The sequence below is a fragment of the Parasteatoda tepidariorum genome, chromosome 4, assembly GCF_982258835.1.
Source record: "Parasteatoda tepidariorum strain Cologne lab strain chromosome 4, Ptep-v5.0, whole genome shotgun sequence".
NCBI lineage: Eukaryota > Metazoa > Arthropoda > Arachnida > Araneae > Theridiidae > Parasteatoda > Parasteatoda tepidariorum.
The window spans coordinates 106,456,038-106,475,676 of record NC_141758.1 but is presented as its reverse complement, the minus strand read 5'-3'; positions in this window follow the sequence as shown (position 1 = coordinate 106,475,676).

Genomic DNA, 19,639 nt, shown 5'->3' with positions numbered 1-19,639 from the left:
TAGAGTATCTTAAAAAAAAGTATATTTCTTCTAAATAAAAAATATTGTGAATAGTGAGTTTTTCAGATAATATATTATCTGCAGAGTTTGTTCACGGTCTTTAATTATTAAATTGACTGCTCAAATGTCACACTTTTATCTTATTAAATTGACTGCTCAAAAATCCAACTTTTATCTTATTAAAAAAAATTTTGGAATGTAATTGCACAAAAAAATAATCGATTTTATTTTTTATTTTTAAAAAAGCATTTCCGTCTCATTATTTGAATGGAAATTTTTTTATTGCGCAAGAAATAAGACACAAAAACAAACATTTAAAACAAGAAAAAACATTATTGCCTCGACAGCAGGTAAACTTCCAGTGCCCGGAAGGCGGACAGGTCCTAGATTAAGAAATTCATTGCAACTACACTCTGCAGATGAATTTCTAAATCGTTACTACGGCCCCGGCAATACAAGCACATAGATCAAGTAATTCTTTTACCGCTAGCGATACAGAATTACTCAATCATATTCCGGACTTTCTGGAAGACATACCCCATCATCAACCAGTGCATCACTCGAACTGGTTGGGGCATAATAACTAGAAAAATCATAGAAAAGGAAAAAAAAGCAAAACAAAGAAAAATGTTAAAAAAAAGTAAGCATTATTACCTCGACAGCAAGTAAGCTTCCAGTGCCCGGAAGGCGGACAGGTCCTAGATTAAGAAATTCATTGCAACTACACTCTGCAGATGAATTTCTAAATCGTTACTACGGCCCCGGCAATACAAGCACATAGATCAAGTAATTCTTTTACCGCTAGCGATACAGAATTACTCAATCATATTCCGGACTTTCTGGAAGACATACCCCATCATCAACCAGTGCATCACTCGAACTGGTTGGGGCATAATAACTAGAAAAATCATAGAAAAGGAAAAAAAAGCAAAACAAAGAAAAATGTTAAAAAAAAGTAAGCATTATTACCTCGACAGCAAGTAAGCTTCCAGTGCCCGGAAGGCGGACAGGTCCTAGATTAAGAAATTCATTGCAACTACACTCTGCAGATGAATTTCTAAATCGTTACTACGGCCCCGGCAAAACAAGCACATAGATCAAGTAATTCTTTTACCGCTAGCGATACAGAATTACTCAATCATATTCCGGACTTTCTGGAAGACATACCCCATCATCAACCAGTGCATCACTCGAACTGGTTGGGGCATAATAACTGGAAAAATCATAGAAAAGAAAAAAAAAGCAAAACAAAGAAAAATGTTAAAAAAAAGTAAGCATTATTACCTCGACAGCAAGTAAGCTTCCAGTGCCCGGAAGGCGGACAGGTCCTAGATTAAGAAATTCATTGCAACTACACTCTGCAGATGAATTTCTAAATCGTTACTACGGCCCCGGCAAAACAAGCACATAGATCAAGTAATTCTTTTACCGCTAGCGATACAGAATTACTCAATCATATTCCGGACTTTCTGGAAGACATACCCCATCATCAACCAGTGCATCACTCGAACTGGTTGGGGCATAATAACTAGAAAAATCATAGAAAAGGAAAAAAAAGCAAAACAAAGAAAAATGTTAAAAAAAAGTAAGCATTATTACCTCGACAGCAAGTAAGCTTCCAGTGCCCGGAAGGCGGACAGGTCCTAGATTAAGAAATTCATTGCAACTACACTCTGCAGATGAATTTCTAAATCGTTACTACGGCCCCGGCAAAACAAGCACATAGATCAAGTAATTCTTTTACCGCTAGCGATACAGAATTACTCAATCATATTCCGGACTTTCTGGAAGACATACCCCATCATCAACCAGTGCATCACTCGAACTGGTTGGGGCATAATAACTGGAAAAATCATAGAAAAGAAAAAAAAAAGCAAAACAAAGAAAAATGTTAAAAAAAAGTAAGCATTATTACCTCGACAGCAAGTAAGCTTCCAGTGCCCGGAAGGCGGACAGGTCCTAGATTAAGAAATTCATTGCAACTACACTCTGCAGATGAATTTCTAAATCGTTACTACGGCCCCGGCAAAACAAGCACATAGATCAAGTAATTCTTTTACCGCTAGCGATACAGAATTACTCAATCATATTCCGGACTTTCTGGAAGACATACCCCATCATCAACCAGTGCATCACTCGAACTGGTTGGGGCATAATAACTGGAAAAATCATAGAAAAGAAAAAAAAAGCAAAACAAAGAAAAATGTTAAAAAAAAGTAAGCATTATTACCTCCACAGCAAGTAAGCTTCCAGTGCCCGGAAGGCGGACAGGTCCTAGATTAAGAAATTCATTGCAACTACACTCTGCAGATGAATTTCTAAATCGTTACTACGGCCCCGGCAAAACAAGCACATAGATCAAGTAATTCTTTTACCGCTAGCGATACAGAATTACTCAATCATATTCCGGACTTTCTGGAAGACATACCCCATCATCAACCAGTGCATCACTCGAACTGGTTGGGGCATAATAACTAGAAAAATCATAGAAAAGAAAAAAAAGCAAAACAAAGAAAGATGTTAAAAAAAAGTAAGCATTATTACCTCGACAGCAAGTAAGCTTCCAGTGCCCGGAAGGCGGACAGGTCCTAGATTAAGAAATTCATTGCAACTACACTCTGCAGATGAATTTCTAAATCGTTACTACGGCCCCGGCAATACAAGCACATAGATCAAGTAATTCTTTTACCGCTAGCGATACAGAATTACTCAATCATATTCCGGACTTTCTGGAAGACATACCCCATCATCAACCAGTGCATCACTCGAACTGGTTGGGGCATAATGACTCAAAAATATAAACGAATAACTTTTTTTAAATTTTTGTTTTTGTGTCTTATTTCTTGCGCAATAAAAAAATTTCCATTTAAATAATGAGACGGAAATGCTTTTTTAAAAATAAAAAATAAAATCGATAATTTTTTTGTACAATTACATTCCAAAATTTTTTTTAATAAGATAAAAGTTTGACTTTTGAGCAGTCAATTTAATAAGATAAAAGTGTGACATTTGAGCAGTCAATTTAATAATTAAAGACCGTGAACAAACTCTGCAGATAATATATTATCTGAAAAACTCACTCTTCACATTATTTTTTATTTAGAAGAAATATACTTTTTTTTAAGATACTCTAATTGGGGGGAATGAGAGTTGATGACTGCCATAATTTAAAGTACTACATTTGTTTTGTTGTCATAAATAATAAGATAGAATGTGAGAGGGAGATTTGCTTGCATATCAAAAGTAGGGGAGAGTGGGGTCAATTGTAACATTTTTTACTTAACTATTTTTAACTAACAAAAAATCCTATATATTATTAGTATTAATTGACAGACGAGTAAAGTAGACTATCCTCTACTAGAAAAAAAATTAAATACCTGATTTTAAATGTTATTATATTAGTTATTAACAATTTTTGACAGTCGTGCACTTGTTACAATTGTCCCCACTTACGGGGTCAATTGTAACAGTTCATAAATTCAACTAAAACATAGTTAATTATACATATTATCATAGTTGTGATATATTTTTTTATTGATCAAAATAGTAGTGATATTTTAGGAGTAAAAATAATAATGAGCAGAGACCTAAAGGGTTAAACTTTTAACTTTAAGGGGTTAAAAATTTTAATTTATGCTGTGAAAGGTGGCAAATAAAATAATGCACATGCAACATAATATAAATGATATAGGAAACTATTGGTGGTTCTAAAGAGTTAAGTAATGGTTTGTAAACATAAGATTATTCATTTTCAGCTGTTACATTCGTCCCTTTACTTATTGTTACAATTGTCCCCAAGACGCCATTTCAGCTTCATTTGTTAAAAACAATGCTAGTTAATTAGCAAAACTAATATTTTTTTATTGAAATGTTAATTAAGGTGTCCACTTACATATTCGGTTACTAATTTTTATTTGTTTAAACTAAATTACTTTGCTACAATATAATATTCTAATATCAAAAATAGTACTTGCTTGGCGTGAAAATATCTTTTGTGATCTAACTCTTTCAAAAGTACATAAAAATGATTGCCATCAGGGGTGTACATGTAGATTTATTAAATACACCTTGTGCGCCACCTAGGAACCAAATCTAGAACCCGACACTCGAAATTTTTGCTCTGTTGCAATCGTACCCTGTTACAATTGACCCCACTCTCCCCTACTCTATTTTTTAAGGTTATAAAAATAACTGCATTTTATTTAAAAAAAGAATTTGCTAGAAATAATGAGTTGAAAAATAGTATATATATATAATGAGTAATAAAATAAATAATGAGTTCGTTTTCCAGTTGTTACAATTAAAAAATGGTGTTAACCATGATGTAAATAGACCTAAGTTTTTTTACGCTAACTTGTGTTATTATTGTTCATATTTGTAAGAACCATCATTTAAAGTCAAAATATTATCTGTTTAAACCTTGCTGAGAGATGCTAAAAAAATTTCAATGCAAGCCCAGGTAACGTTTTCTAAAAGCCAGAACAAACCATTAGTTTATAAAAAATTTACAAAATAAAGACTTTATTGAACGAATTCCCTATACCAGGGGTGGCGAACCTTTATACACCAACGTGCCATTTTTTCTAAAAAATTGTTTAATGAAATCACAGACGTGCCGTCAAATAATTTTGACTTCATGATTATTGGGAAAATAATAATACTAAATACTATGAACTTAAAACTCTTTATTTACATTGAAAAGAAAATACATTTTGCAATGTCTCAGTTATACGCGTAATTCAACTTAAAGTAGCATCAGTGGGAGTATATTTTAAATGTTTTACACTTGAAGGAAAGCTACGTTTTTAAATTATATACCATCATGCCATGAAGAATTATCTGGTCCTTAGAACGGACAAATAACTTTAATATATACATAAATAGTTATTAATCCTTTAAAAAAAATCACCAATTTCGTGACATTTTCACACTTAAATGAAAATTATCAAAATCAATGCTTTATTCTCACTTTCTGCAATTTTTTTATAGCTCAGATAATGCAACATAAAACGGTGACTTTCCTCCTTATTGATGTTTTATGTCAATTACAGAATTAGCATAGGAGGTGTGGCCAAAGATAGGTTAAACCTGACCTAACAGAACAGTCATGAATGACTGTTGCGTACTCCCATCAGTTATAAAAATAGTACTATATTAATAACAAAAACATCCTTTAATGCAACAACAGAGCTTTCTAACAGCAGCACTTGCACTGGCAAGAATAGTTTACCTAAACAGTAGGCTGCAATTCACTTCGAAGCATTTAGGAAGCCATCTTTAACTCTGGTTGAAATTTGTGTTTTCTCGATATTTTAAACAGCTTATAAACGAATTCTCGCCTTCTAAGCCTTCATTGTAGACAGGGCCGAATTAAGCGGGGCCCTAGGCCATACAAATTTCTGGGACCCTTAGATTAAAATTTTTTTCTCGTATATTTTTTATTTATTCAAATATAAAAGCATTTATATATTTTTTTCATTTAAGAAAGCCTATTTAAAATTAAAATAAATAATAATAAATTAAATTTTACTTTATTTTGTTAAATTAGAACCGAAACGATTATCGTATTTTATTAATATATATTTGAAATTGATATTGTTTAAGAAAATCATTGCTTTTCTTAATTTTTTAAAATTTACTTTAAAAATTTTTTAAGGGGGCCCTTAATTATTGGGGGCCCCAGGCCATGGCCTAATGGGTTACCCGATTGTAGAAATTCTCGGATCCAACTACTGTAAAAAGCACATCATCACTAAGGGTATATTTTGAAATCGAATCTCTAGTGAAGAAGAAAGATTAAAACCTGTTTGATGAAGTTTGAAGGAGTTGGGAACCTCTACAATGAGAATAGGGTCAAAAAATTCCTGGCTCTATGTTAGCACCAAAAAGCTCAACAATTTTAACCGAAACGCTAAGAACCATAAAATATGGTTTTACAATAAAATAAGATAAATTTGATTATTTTATCACGATACTAAGAGAACGTTAAATTTACTTTTCAGTTCTGTATGTGTGGTAATATATTGAAAAATCATTACCATATGAAAGGAAAAATATTACATTTTGCTTTTTATTACCAGAATTACGTTCTTTCCCTTACTGGACTTTCTGGACTTACTGGAATAATTTGACTTTCTGAAATAATAAGAACTAAGCCTTTAAATAGTTAAAATTTGAACAGTTCAACAATTTCAGTGTATTTTGAGAATAAATGTGCAGGCAGGGGTCTGTCCAGACATTTTGTGAAAGGTCCGATTTTGCAATATTGTGAAAAAATGATTCGTAATTTGTGAATATAAAATAAACGTTAAGTCACATTCTTTCAACCAGGGTTCGTTTTTGTGAATTTTTGCGAATAGGGTCCGATATTGCAAAAAAACTTTTTTAAGGAGTTTTTAAATTGTAAAGACATACAAGATTATGCTCAACACTGTAAATATATAATAAAAAAAATTAAATTTAAAAAAAACAGCAATTGCAGCTACTAAATTAGTGATGCAACATATAAATATTTGGTAATTAGCCTATACTGCTGAACGCAGAATATTAATTCGGGACGATTAAAGGAAGAATTGTCTGCCGAAGACAAAATTTAGTTCGTTTGTTTCTGTCTTTCTCCCCCACCCCCTTCCTGGGGAAGGGGGTATTCGATTAACAATTAGTATTAGAAAATAAAAATTCTTGATTATATTAACCACCATAAAAAGATCGAGAGATTTTTCGGTTCGATTTCAGAGGTTGGAAAATGAAACCTAAAATTGAGAATGCAGCAGAGTTGCACATAAAAGTGCAAGAATCTCACAGAACTTCAGCTCAGTAGTCATCCCCCAAATATTTCCTCAAACACGCAACATGATTGGCGCTGATACACGTTACGTAATGATGGCACACCGAAATGGAATGTGGTTGAATGAATTGTGCAGACGTTGAATAGAACAATGTGAAAAACACGCTTTTTCATAATACGCAGCGAAAATCGACATGGTAAAAAAAAAAATCTCATTTTCGAAAAAGGAAAATTATGCATTTTTTAGAAACACACCATGAAAAAAGCACCTTTAAGAGTTTTTAAAAACGAAAATCGAAAATAAGTACCTTTAAGCACTTTTCAGAATCGTTACGCACCCTGCATGTATATACATGTACATGTTACTTTTATCTCTAACTACATTTATTATTCTACCAGAAAAAAATTTACAAATGAGATGCCAAGTATAAATTCTAGTTCTAAGATTTTTAAATAAAATATACAAATTTTAATACATAAATGTGATCGATGATTTCTTAAAACTCTTGGACCTTGGATTTCCGGATCGCAGTTAGCGAGAAATCCTGAAATCCGGATTTTTTCCGAAGCATAATATATATATATATATATATATATATATATATATATATATATATATATATATATATATATATATATATATATATATATATATAAATGAGAGAAAGAGAATTGAAATCAAGCAATAAAATCGGTACTTATCATTTTTTTTCATCAAAATTCTTCGAGCTTAAGCTCCGATTTCCTTAGTTTCATGACCTTGAAAGAGAAATTGGATAATATTAATATCAATATTTCACACATCAAAATAGCAAGCATATAATCTATAGGAGATAGCAATCAGCAAGCGGCTCGAAGGGACTGTATATATGCTGTTTAACCGAGCGGTTGTGAAAAAAATCAAAAACGTTCAATGTTACTTACTAAATTAGAAGTACAGTATTTATTTCTTTTGTTTTTTTATTTCTGTGTAGAATATGAAAAAAGTAATTAAATTGCTTTGAACTATTCTTATTATAGTGTAACAGTTCTTCGGATAAGCTTTATGGCCCAAATAGTAAAAAATAAAAATAAAAAAATAATTAAAAAAAACTTGAAAAAAATTCATCAATATCAAAAAAGAATTGTTCTAAGAAGGGATTAACTGAGCTGAAGAGTTGGAATTAAATGTAATTCTTATCAGGGGTCTGTCCAGACATTTTGTAAAAGGTCCGTTTTCGCAAAATTGTGAAAAAATTACTTATAATTAGTGAATATAAAATAAACGTTAAGTCTCATTCTTTCAACCAGGGTCCGCTTTTGTGAATTTGTGCAAATAGGGTCCGTTATTGCAAAACTTTTTCAAGGAGTTTTTAAATTGTAAAGACATACAAGATTATGTTCAACACTGTAAATATATAATTAAAAAAATTAAATTTTAAAAAACAAACAGCAATTACAGCTACTAATTTAGCGATGTAACATATAAAACAATGATGAAGATAAACAAATTTGTGAAGGGTCCGATTAAAAGAAATTATTTTGTGAAGGGTCCGTAATTTCTTCTAAACAGACCCCTGCTTATGAATCACAAAAATATTGATTGCTGAAACCGGGGTTTGCTCTTTAAAAGCGAACTAAGTTCCAATTGGGTCTACCAACCAAGTATTTTTGCTTTCTTCGTTAAATCCGGCTCCTCATTAAATCTGGGTTCATTATGAACGATTTCGACTCCATTAGAGGGAAACGGTTAAATACTGTGCATTCGTACTATGACTGACAAAGAGTAAGGAGAGAAAAAAATTACATTTTATGAAATAATAAATCCATTATGTAAAGTATAAAAAATTTACCACAGATAGAATTTTTTAAACAATCAATAAATACGGTAAAATTTAGATTTAATCTCTACCTTTGCGAGTTTAAGTACTTTTCTAATGAAAAGAGGCATTTAAAGACAAGTTAAAAAGTGAATCAGTTTGTACAAAAGCCAACTTCTTTCATTAAGTTCAGTAAAGAAAAATATTTGCTATCCATTTTGAGTTATTAAAATCTAATAAATAACGAGAGGTGTGAAAAATAAATATTGACAAGTTAATATGATTTTAAATATACGAGTATTGTTGGCGTATGCGCGCCTTTCTCCAGCGGAACGAGATTAAATCATCACTTCTCCTATGAGACTCGATAAATATTAGATGTGGATAAATATCTCTTAAACCCTTTCGAAATCCACAATATCTCCAGCTGTTGTTGTTTATACTTAATGTTGTTGATATTAATAAAAAACAAAAACTGCAGCTAGTGGTCCGTCGTTATTTACTAAAATATCAAGCGTGTTGGTTTTAGGCCGACAAGTATATCTGGCAGCCCTTTCATTTTTCTCAACTTTGTACGTTTTTGTATAAAAGTTGACTAACATGCTAATCAGTTTCCTTTTAAGCAGTCTAATTAGCTGGCTTCGTAACTTCTTTTTTCAAAAAACATAAAACAGTTAATATAAGCCCAATAAATTCTAAATTGGCAAGTTAAAGTGACCAAAAAATATTATATTGAAATTAATATTAAAAGCAGAGAGTTGAATCCCTTGCGAAAAAGACTGGATAAAAAATAACAAAACCAGTTTGATAGCCTGATAATAACTTTCCAATGATCGCAGTTGAACTCCTTTTTTCTCCGGCAACTAAACAGGTTTTGATTCCTTGTCCCTCTTTCCCTAGATTTCTTAAATCTCAATAACTTTTTCGTAAAAAACTTTTTATTCATATATACTACTTCATTTTATATTGGTATATAACATTCATAAAACTACGCATAAATTTACTATTGAATAAAAACATAATATTTAGATAAAAGATATAGAAGATATCCTAACCTAATCCTATACCTATATATAGATATAGGATTTAAATATACCTAAATTAAAAATTAAACAACACTGAAAGTTTTTACTTCTATGTAAAATGATGAAATAAGTGTGATTTTTAGAAATCAATGTTTTAGTTTTTGGGGGAAATTAACACTAGAATTCTTTATCATTTTGCATTTGATGCATTTCTGTTTACAGTATTTATTTGGGTTTATGTTTTCTTGCATTTTTGATAAGGAGTGAAGATAAAATTTCAGAACAGTCCGTTTGAAAGTGATTAATAAGATTTCTTAGCTTTTTTTCAATTTTATATTACTATAAACAATATTTAATCATTTATAGCATTTATATTTGTTAGAAGAGTAAAAAAAAAAAGATAAGTAAATGAGTTAGGGACAACAAAATTTCATAGTTCTAGGTAGTTATGAGGAAAAAACTTATGTTTAGCAAATTAGTATGGAAATTATCAAAATCCGTAATTTCTATTACTCAAAATGAGACCGTCATTTTGGTCATGACATCGTAATAATTACGGACAAATCTAAATTGTTTGCTCTACTACAGGTTTTCCACAAAAAAATGAATAATATAGTTGCTTTTAGTAGCCTAAAGCATGAAAATAGTTGCCAAAACTATTAAAATAGTTGCCTAAATAAGAACAAAAATCTGACTAAAATTTTATAAAATGACTTAATTGTCACATACCATGATCCATTTAGTCATGTTGGTAGCAAATGTAATTTTCATACAAACATTAGTGTTCTAGCACTAAATTTTAGTATAAAAAAAAAATTGTATATTTGCAGAAAATTAAATACTTTTAATTACTAGAAATCACTCAAAAAAAATATTTTCTCACTAAAAAAAAGTACTTTTACTAAAAAAATTTCAGTGTAAACAATAATTGATCTAGCAAATATATATATACACATATATGTTGTGAAAAGTGATTATTCAAATTTGAAATTCTCGTATCGTAATATCATATTAAAAATTGGGTTTTTTAAAATCATGCAGAATTTCGTAGCAATAACTGTTGAAAAGGCGATCGAGGAACAAAATAGATTTACAATAGAATCCGTGCAAATTAAAAAGTGATAAATCGAATTTTTTTTTAATCGTTTCTGTGATAAATCGAATTTGAAATTAAAAGTGATAAATCAACATTTTTTAAGAAAGAAAAAATTCATTTTGCTCTAAAAACACAGTGGGACGCAGGTTGTCAACCCAAGTTGTGCTAAAAAAAACAACCTAGGAGCGCACAAAAGTCTCCCTATAGTCTTCGTTTCCTGAAAATAGTTGCTTTCTTAGACTTTTCATGCAAAAAAAGTTGCTATAGTCGCATCAGGTCGAAAATAGTGGCAAATAGTGGCTTTTAGTCGCCTGTAGCAACTCTGTATATATGTAATGCTAATTCACTTTCAATTTTTGACATGGAAGTATGGACAGTTTTTTTTAAAAAAAAACCTTTTTTTTTTGTTTTACATTTTCCTTTATCTTTTTTTTCTACTATAATCTAAAAAAAACATTTAATAAAATTAAAGAAAAATTTTGAAACAATTTAAAATTTTGAAAAAAAAATTTAAAACTGCACAAGTTATGAGCATTTTAAGTAGTTCCTCCATGTTGCGCATGCGCAGAAAAATTTAAAAAAAATTTATAATATTTACTTTTGTCATTTCTGTCAAATAAATAAAAAGTAGTATTCAATATCATAGAAGTTTATTAAGTTTGAAGCAACTTTCTAAGTAGTTCGTGTACTTTTTAAAAGAAAACTCAAAATTATCAGGGATTATCCACAAATGTCATTTTGTAGCATTGCAAATTACATAATACAAATCATGATACAAAACATACAAAATGAAATTTGTACGAAACCCTCTATCGTTTTGAGTCTTTTTTTTTTTAAAAAAAATACGAAAACTACTTAATAAAGTGCTTAAGACTTTTTAAATTTTTACAATGTGAAAATCAAACTTTTTTCAATAGTTGCCAATTACAATTCATTGCAAAATTATGAAAATTTAATTTTTTTGCGCATGCGCAGTATAGAGATACTTTGAATACTCATATCTTGCGCAGTTTATAATTTTCTTTTCAAATTTAAAAACAATAATTTTGTAATTAATTTTAAAATCTAATTTAATCTCATTAAATTCGGGTTGAATGATCCCAAACGAATGGGACTTTAAATCTATACACAAAAATAAAAGAGGTGTAATGATTTGGATTTTTTTTCTGGTACTTTTTTCCCGAAAGTTTTTACACATCCAATACATTACTTTGAATTACAGTTTGTGAGTATACAGAATAATACATTAAATACAAACAATGAAACTTTTGACCATAATTGATCAACCTCAAAAAAATATACATATTTTTCTTTAAAGTTAAATATTTTTTAAACTTACCTTTTCACTAAATTGCATTATTAAATACTATCAAATACTCAAAGTTCTAAAAATTAATGCTTTTTTTAAAAAATTATTTAGATTTTATAGACAATAACTAAAATTTACCTTTATGGTCTAACAGCTAATTACTTCAAAAAAATTTTATAATATTTTTTAAATTCTTAGTATGTCTTTTAATGTAATGTTAAAGACTCAGATAAGAAAAATTAAATAATCTGTAAATTCACGTATGATCAATCAAATGTTTTGTCCCGAAAAATATGAATTAAATTAACTGTAAAAAAAAACATTAATATTTACATGCATTTTTGTTTATTTTTATCTGTAAGATTTATTTTCGTTTTTTTCTTTTTGTTTATAGAGTATGTATACATGGTAAGAACTTTAAATAAATAGGAAATATTAAGTTTTGAAATAATGTAAACATTTAAAAGAAATTAGAATTTCCTCCAGTTAATTCCAATTGATTGATTTTTTTATATAAATAATTAAGAACGTTAATTTTGTTTATTCAACAAATTTCTGTCATATAGCTTTCATATAAACAATAGATTTAGAAATTTCATATTTACTAAAGTGTGCTAATTTTGAATTTAGAAGCATTACTTAATATTAATTTAAATGCTTCCATTTGAAAACAAGTAAATTATAAATTTTTATCGTTATTTCTATAATAAGTCAGCAAAATTTTTATTTTTCAGCTTATAATTAAGCTGAAAAATAATGTTTTACATACTTAAATTTTCTACTTGATCATTTTAATTAATTAACTAAAAACAATACCAGAAATAACATCTATACAGTCTCTGATATTAAACCGAACACATATGTTAATTATCACATTTGTCATGCCTTTTATTTATTATTGAAAAAAAACAGTTTATTATCTGATCACATTAAATTTAAATATTACAAAAGTGTTCCGAATGTAAAAAGAACTCCATTCTGGAAGAACTGTTTGGTAAAAGAGTCTGAAGATATACACAACATTTTTCTTTCGACGTGGAAAGAAAATCAATAAAATACAAAGATTTTAATATAAATATTAATGAAGGGAAATTATTTATCAAATAAAATGTATCGTGAATATAAAGTATATTAAAATTCTTTATTACCTCTATCAGGAAAATCACGAACAATCACCGTCTTAAATGCAGTGCACTCACCGTTCTATAAATTATTCCGTCACATGATGATTTCATTTCATTTTCGCCTCTTAGTTGATAACCAATCAAATCGAAGGACGATTCAAAGAAAATTTGCATCTGCTAAATTTTTGCAGAGCGAAATGAAAACTCTTCTACTGTTTTAAGGGTTGCTTTAAGTTAATTTCTTACAGATTAAGGAAGGGAAATCGCCATCTCAATGGCGGGAAAGGGAATCGAAATTTTCAACAAGACATTTTTAAATGAATTATTTAAATCCTCGTTTTTTTTTAAATGAATCATATTTATTTATTGTTACACATGCATATGTAAGTTTGTGAAGTCATTTCGAAATACAACTTTCATTTTACGAAGAAAAGTAGGATTTTGCAAAATTTTAATTTGCCTCATTTCTTTCCATTCATTCCCCTAACTGGTGTAACGTTTAGAACAGTGATTCTCAACCACTGTGCCGTGGAATTTTTGCATGCCGTCAAATATTGGAAATGATACAATAAAAATTATAATGCTTTTTTCATTACGAGTAAAGCTTAAATTTAAAAAAAGTGTATATATATATATATATATATATATATATATATATATATATATAATAAATAAATACAAGAAAATACTAAGAAAGTTAAGAAAAACAATAAGTATCATTTATATTTTTTTTCCGGTTTTTTTTTCTCCGGTTTTGTAATTAACATTTCACTTTTTTTTTTTTTTTTTTTTTTTTTTTTTTTTAAATAAAATGTTGTTTGTTATTTTTTTACTTATTATTTCCCACCCCCTTTTTTTTTTCATATGTCTATAATTTTTCTTTGTTTTATTCTTCATTTTGAACTTATATATATATATATATATATATATATATATATATATATATATATATATATATATATATATATATATACTTTTTATAATTTTTCCACGCTTTCACCGCGTGAACGTCTTTATCGGTGATTGTCTTGTCTCAGATAATCTTAAAATAAGTTAGAATAAGAGGGAAGTGTTTAAATTGTCTTTAACTATTTTAAAAAATGTTAAAATTATAGGAAGGAAATTTAATGACTATTAAAACTATTAATTAACAAAGGAAAGCAACCTAAATATTAACTTTCAAACGGAAATAAAAACTAATCATTAAAGTTAACTGTGCAATAAATAGTTATAAAATCAAATTAACGAAGGATAACTAACAAAAAATAAGCTGACAACTAATAATTAGCAAAAATACTAGTTTACAAGAAATCCCAAAAAAAATAAGAATTAATGTAAAAAAACGAACAGATAATAACTATAGAAAACAAGCTAGCAATTAATAACTAGCAAAAAAATAAATAACTGTTACTAACTAACAAAAAATTAGTCGGAAGAAATAATTAATCCCTTACTAAACGTGCTTTTGCAGTACATGTTATTTTATTTCACATTCAAAATTATTATCACAAACTATTTAACGCAGTGTGTTATAGGTAAGTAAGCAACTTTTTAATTAATTGTTTTCATTGTGTGCCGTCAAATTTCGAAATCGTTAAAAGTGTGCAGCCACAAAAAGAAGGTTGAGAATCACTGGTTTAGAAGCTGAGAAGGAAATACTGTGATAATTGAACTAAAAAGTGTTTGTTTGTGCAGTATGGTGAGATGGGCGGGCTGTTTTGTGACAAAGGAGAGTCACTTTGTACACCGTCCTAATGTCAGCAAGGATATGAATTTTTCGCAGCTAGATGACAATCAAAAAACTGCATTCGGCATGATGAACATGAAATTGTCAATCAATGAAATGGACGGAACGATATTTCGTCTAACAATTGAACGGGGGGGGGAGAGGACTTTATAGATATTATAGGTTCTAGTCAATTTTCTTGTTCTGTTATCTATAATGAGCTGAAAAATTTAAATACCTCCATAAAGTTCTGTTCTTCATTAAAAAAAAGTGAAAAAAGTGTACTGAAAAAGTGAAGCAGAAGGGGGCCCCCAAAGAAGTTTTCGCCCTGGGCCCCTATTAGGCAAAGTCGGGCCCTGTTTATGAATCCCGGGACAGATTTTATTGAGGGCTAAAAACAGATAGAGTCATAAAGTTTTAGAGACCCTTTATTCAAAAGTCTAGTTTAAACAGCTTATAAACGAATTCTCGCCTTCTAAGCCTTCATTGTAGACAGGGCCGAATTAAGCGGGGCCCTAGGCCATACAAATTTCTGGGGCCCTTAGATTAAATTTTTTTTCTCGTATATTTTTTATTTATTCAAATATAAAAGCATTTATATATTTTTTCATTTAAGAAAGCCTATTTAAAATTAAAATAAATAATAATAAATTAAATTTTACTTTATTTTGTTAAATTAGAACCGAAACAATTATCGTATTTTATTAATATATATTTGAAATTGATATTTTTTAAGAAAATCATTGCTTTTCTTAATTTTTTTAAATTTATTTTAAAATTTTTTTAAGGGGGGTTCTAATCATTGGGGGCCCCAGGCCATGGCCTTATGGGTAATCTGATTGTAGATATTCTCGGATCCAACTACTGTAAAAAGCACACCATCACTCGAATCTCTAATCTCGAAATCGAATCTCTAGTGAAGAAGAAACACTAAAACCTGTTTGATGAAGTTCGAAGGAGTTGGGAACCTCTACAATGAGAATAGGGTCAAAAAATTCCTGGCTCTATGTTAGCACCAAAAAGCTCAATAATTTTAACCGAAACGCTAAGAACCACAAAATATGGTTTTACAATAAAATAAGATAAATTTGATTATTTTATCACGATACTAAGAGAACGTTAAATTTACTTTTCAGTTTTGTATGTGTGGTAATATAATGTCTTTTATTTTGAAAAATCATTACCATATGAAAGGAAAAATATTACATTTTGCTTTTTATTACCAGAATTACGTTCTTTCCCTTACTGGAAAAGTCATTACTAAATTACTTAATTTTACAAAAGAAATTTTTTCTCCGCGTTTTTTTTTTTTTTTCTTTCCGGTTATTGAAACAAGTTGTAATTTATTCAGTCACGATTCATAGGATTTCGATGGTGCGTTTGTTTCCCTCGCTGAAATATTATTTTGTTAATCCGAATTTTGTCCCTTTTTTTTAATAAGAAATCTGAGAATCTACTTTATTCGATAATAACAGTATTGAGAGATCTCACTCTATCGAGCATAATGAAACATGCTTGGTAAAACGTATTACAAATATTTGAAGGAGCATATAACTTTTGTATTAATTAAAGAAACAGCCGGCCTAACCGTGTTGTAAATGGAGACTGGTGCACACTAAATCTGTAGGGTCACAAAGTCCTCAATGTTCCCATAACAAAGCGCCTGGGTGTGCTGAGATGGATCGTTCTCTGCTTCAGGTCACAATTACGCTCTTCAGCTGTATGATTGGGTCCGCCCTATAAACGGGTGTGACGTATGGGTGTTGAATAAGTCGAATTCTTGGCCATAGATGGCGTCACTGGAAAACAAGAACTACTTTAATATCCGACGACGACAACAACATTAATGAAGGAAATCAAAACATGCGACGGAGAGAAAATTACCGAAATCTTTTTTTAAAAAAAAGTTTTTAACCAAAAACTATTAAGGCGTAATAACAAAGTTTGTGCGTTATTTTTTTTAAATAAACCTTTCAAAGAATTATTAACAATGTAATAACAACGAAGTAATAACAACGCATTAAAATATTTTTTCCCTAATTTAGATGCAAACAAGTTAAGCTTTAATTCTGAAAATTTATCAGATTTCACAGTATTGCGAAGAATAAGGAGTAATACTGATTATTTATTCACATTTTATTCAAACAGTTGCTTTCTAGTGACCAATTTAATTATACATTTATATCATACAAAGAACTAACTAAGATACAATACAATATACAACAAAGATAACTAAACTAAGGGACAGCTTATTCTGATTGAATGTGAAAATATATATAACAACAAGGAAAAAATACTATAGTCGTGAAAGTAAAGTTAGTTTGATCACTTCATCGCTACAGTCATGTTGTTGGACACGAAAGGGTAGATCATGTATCGCATGATTCTCTCCAATGGCTAACAACAGGCTGTTGAGCCATGTGAACCACTTTTACGGGAAAATATGGTACACATTTTTAATAACTTAAAAATTTAACAAAAAAACGCACACATATTGATCATTTGATGTTTGAAAAATGTTTCTTAAAAAAAAATAATAATTCTGTAAAGTTAAGTAAGAATTAAGATACCACTTTGTCCAATTATAGATATAATCTATTGCCATTATAAAACTGTAAACAATTTCGAATTAAATTACGATTAAAAGTGTCTGGGTGCATTATCTGTAAAATCATGCTCACTGAAAATCCATTTTTGCCGTGAAATTTTATACTATAATTTTTAAAGAAATATTTATATTATTTGTCAGATTTTATCCTTCAGTTTAACATTAATTTGACATCCCTTATGTAAATACTTTTGTTTATTTCCGATTTAAAAAGACTTGTACAGAAATATATTAATAAGGCTGTAATTTCCAAACTCCCTCTTTTTAGAAGCTGTTAATAAATATTGAGTTAAATTATTATATTAAATTCAAATATAACATTGATTGATAATTATTTTTAATTTTTAAAATAAAACAAAAAAGGAACATTTGTTATCATGAAATAAACCTTCCAAAATTATTCTTATTTTTTAAAATTTTTGAAACCCTGTTTAAATACTTTCCTGTCCTTTTTAAATCCTATTTTTATATAATTCTTATTTTACGTTTAGAACTTTAAACAATAACACTATTAGAATCATTAAAATTGATTTTGAATGCTTTTTAGCGAAAAAAATATATTACTTCGAAGAGTTTGTTTCGCCAAACTATTAAAAAAAAGATTCTGTCACAAATATAGAAACCTGAAGAAAATCACATCAGCTGATTTTAAACGCGAGAATAAAATAAATAAGAAAAAACTTCCTCACCTTACCTTTTCACAAATTAAAAAAGTTGGCATGCAGCCAAAGAAGTACTAAACTCTGAATTTAAAAGCAATAACTTGATATTTAAACTTTTTTGGTTGAGGGGAGGGGGGGGGGGTTAAAAGAGTCTGGAAAAAAAAGTCTTAATAGATCATTCACTGCATTTGAAATTAAATATATTTTTTAGTACTTTTCAATCAGTGAATCAAAAATGCTCTAAAACTCTCTGTTTTGAGAGAAGAGAAAAAGGTAGTATCAAATATAACGCCGCACATTTTGGTTAAATTAAAAATATTTAAAATTATTTAATGTTTTAAAAATTATTTAATATATTTAAAATTATTTAATAAATTTCTGCTATTTTTATTATTTAATATATTTATACTTCCTTTTATCTTTTATATCAAAATAAGGACTCATCTATATTCAGATCACAAACGTGAAACAGAAAAAAGGAAAGAAAAAAAACGCTTTAAAATTAAAGAGTAAAATTTGAGATTTGATCTGTAACATGTATTTTGTTTCCGAACTGCTGGCATTCGTTTTTTTAGAATCGTGTAACATGTGTCAAGATTAGGGTGGAATGTGAAATGGGATACTTTGTGACAAAAGGATCAGGGGTGTAAAGAAAAAAAAGTGTATATTAAAGTTATGTTCCGCACTGCTGCAAAAAGCTCTTTATCAACCAGTTTCCAAGTATCACGAAATGCAAACATTTATCGGAAAATTTTCCGAAATAAAATTCGTCTATATCTTTTAACAATACAACATATATATATATATATATATATATATATATATATATATATATATATATATATATATATATATATATATATATATATATATATATATATATATATATATATATATATATATATATATATATATATATATATATATATATATATATATATATATATATATATATATTTGGCCTGAATACCGAATATAACAACATTTTTTTTCTACCAACAATTTTTTTTTGTGTTTGTTTAATATTAAAAATCATTTATAAATATTATTTTTTTATGTAAATTAATTCAGTCATTATTGAAAAATAATCAAAAGATTAACAAAAACTTAGAATCGGAATGTTTAAAATGATTAGAATTAAAGATAAAAAAAAGCACTGTCTAGCAGCTATTTAAAAAAAAAAAAAAAAAAAAAAAACGAAAGTTAGAAAGTTGAGTCATTGCATTCATCTTTCTGAGTAATTAATAAAAATAAATTAAAAATAAAAGTAAATTCTGAGTAAGTAAAAAATATTATTTCAGATTATTATTTATTAATTTTTTTAAAATTTTCCCCGAAAAAAACTTTGTCGAAAAGTAATTTTACAAATTTAATGAATAATTTACCAAATTTTTTTCGGCCGAAAATTTGGCCAAATATTTGACCAATCGAATATTCCATAAAAAGGCCGAATAATGCCAGAATATTCGTTACATCCCTGAAAAACTTCAATTTATTTTATTT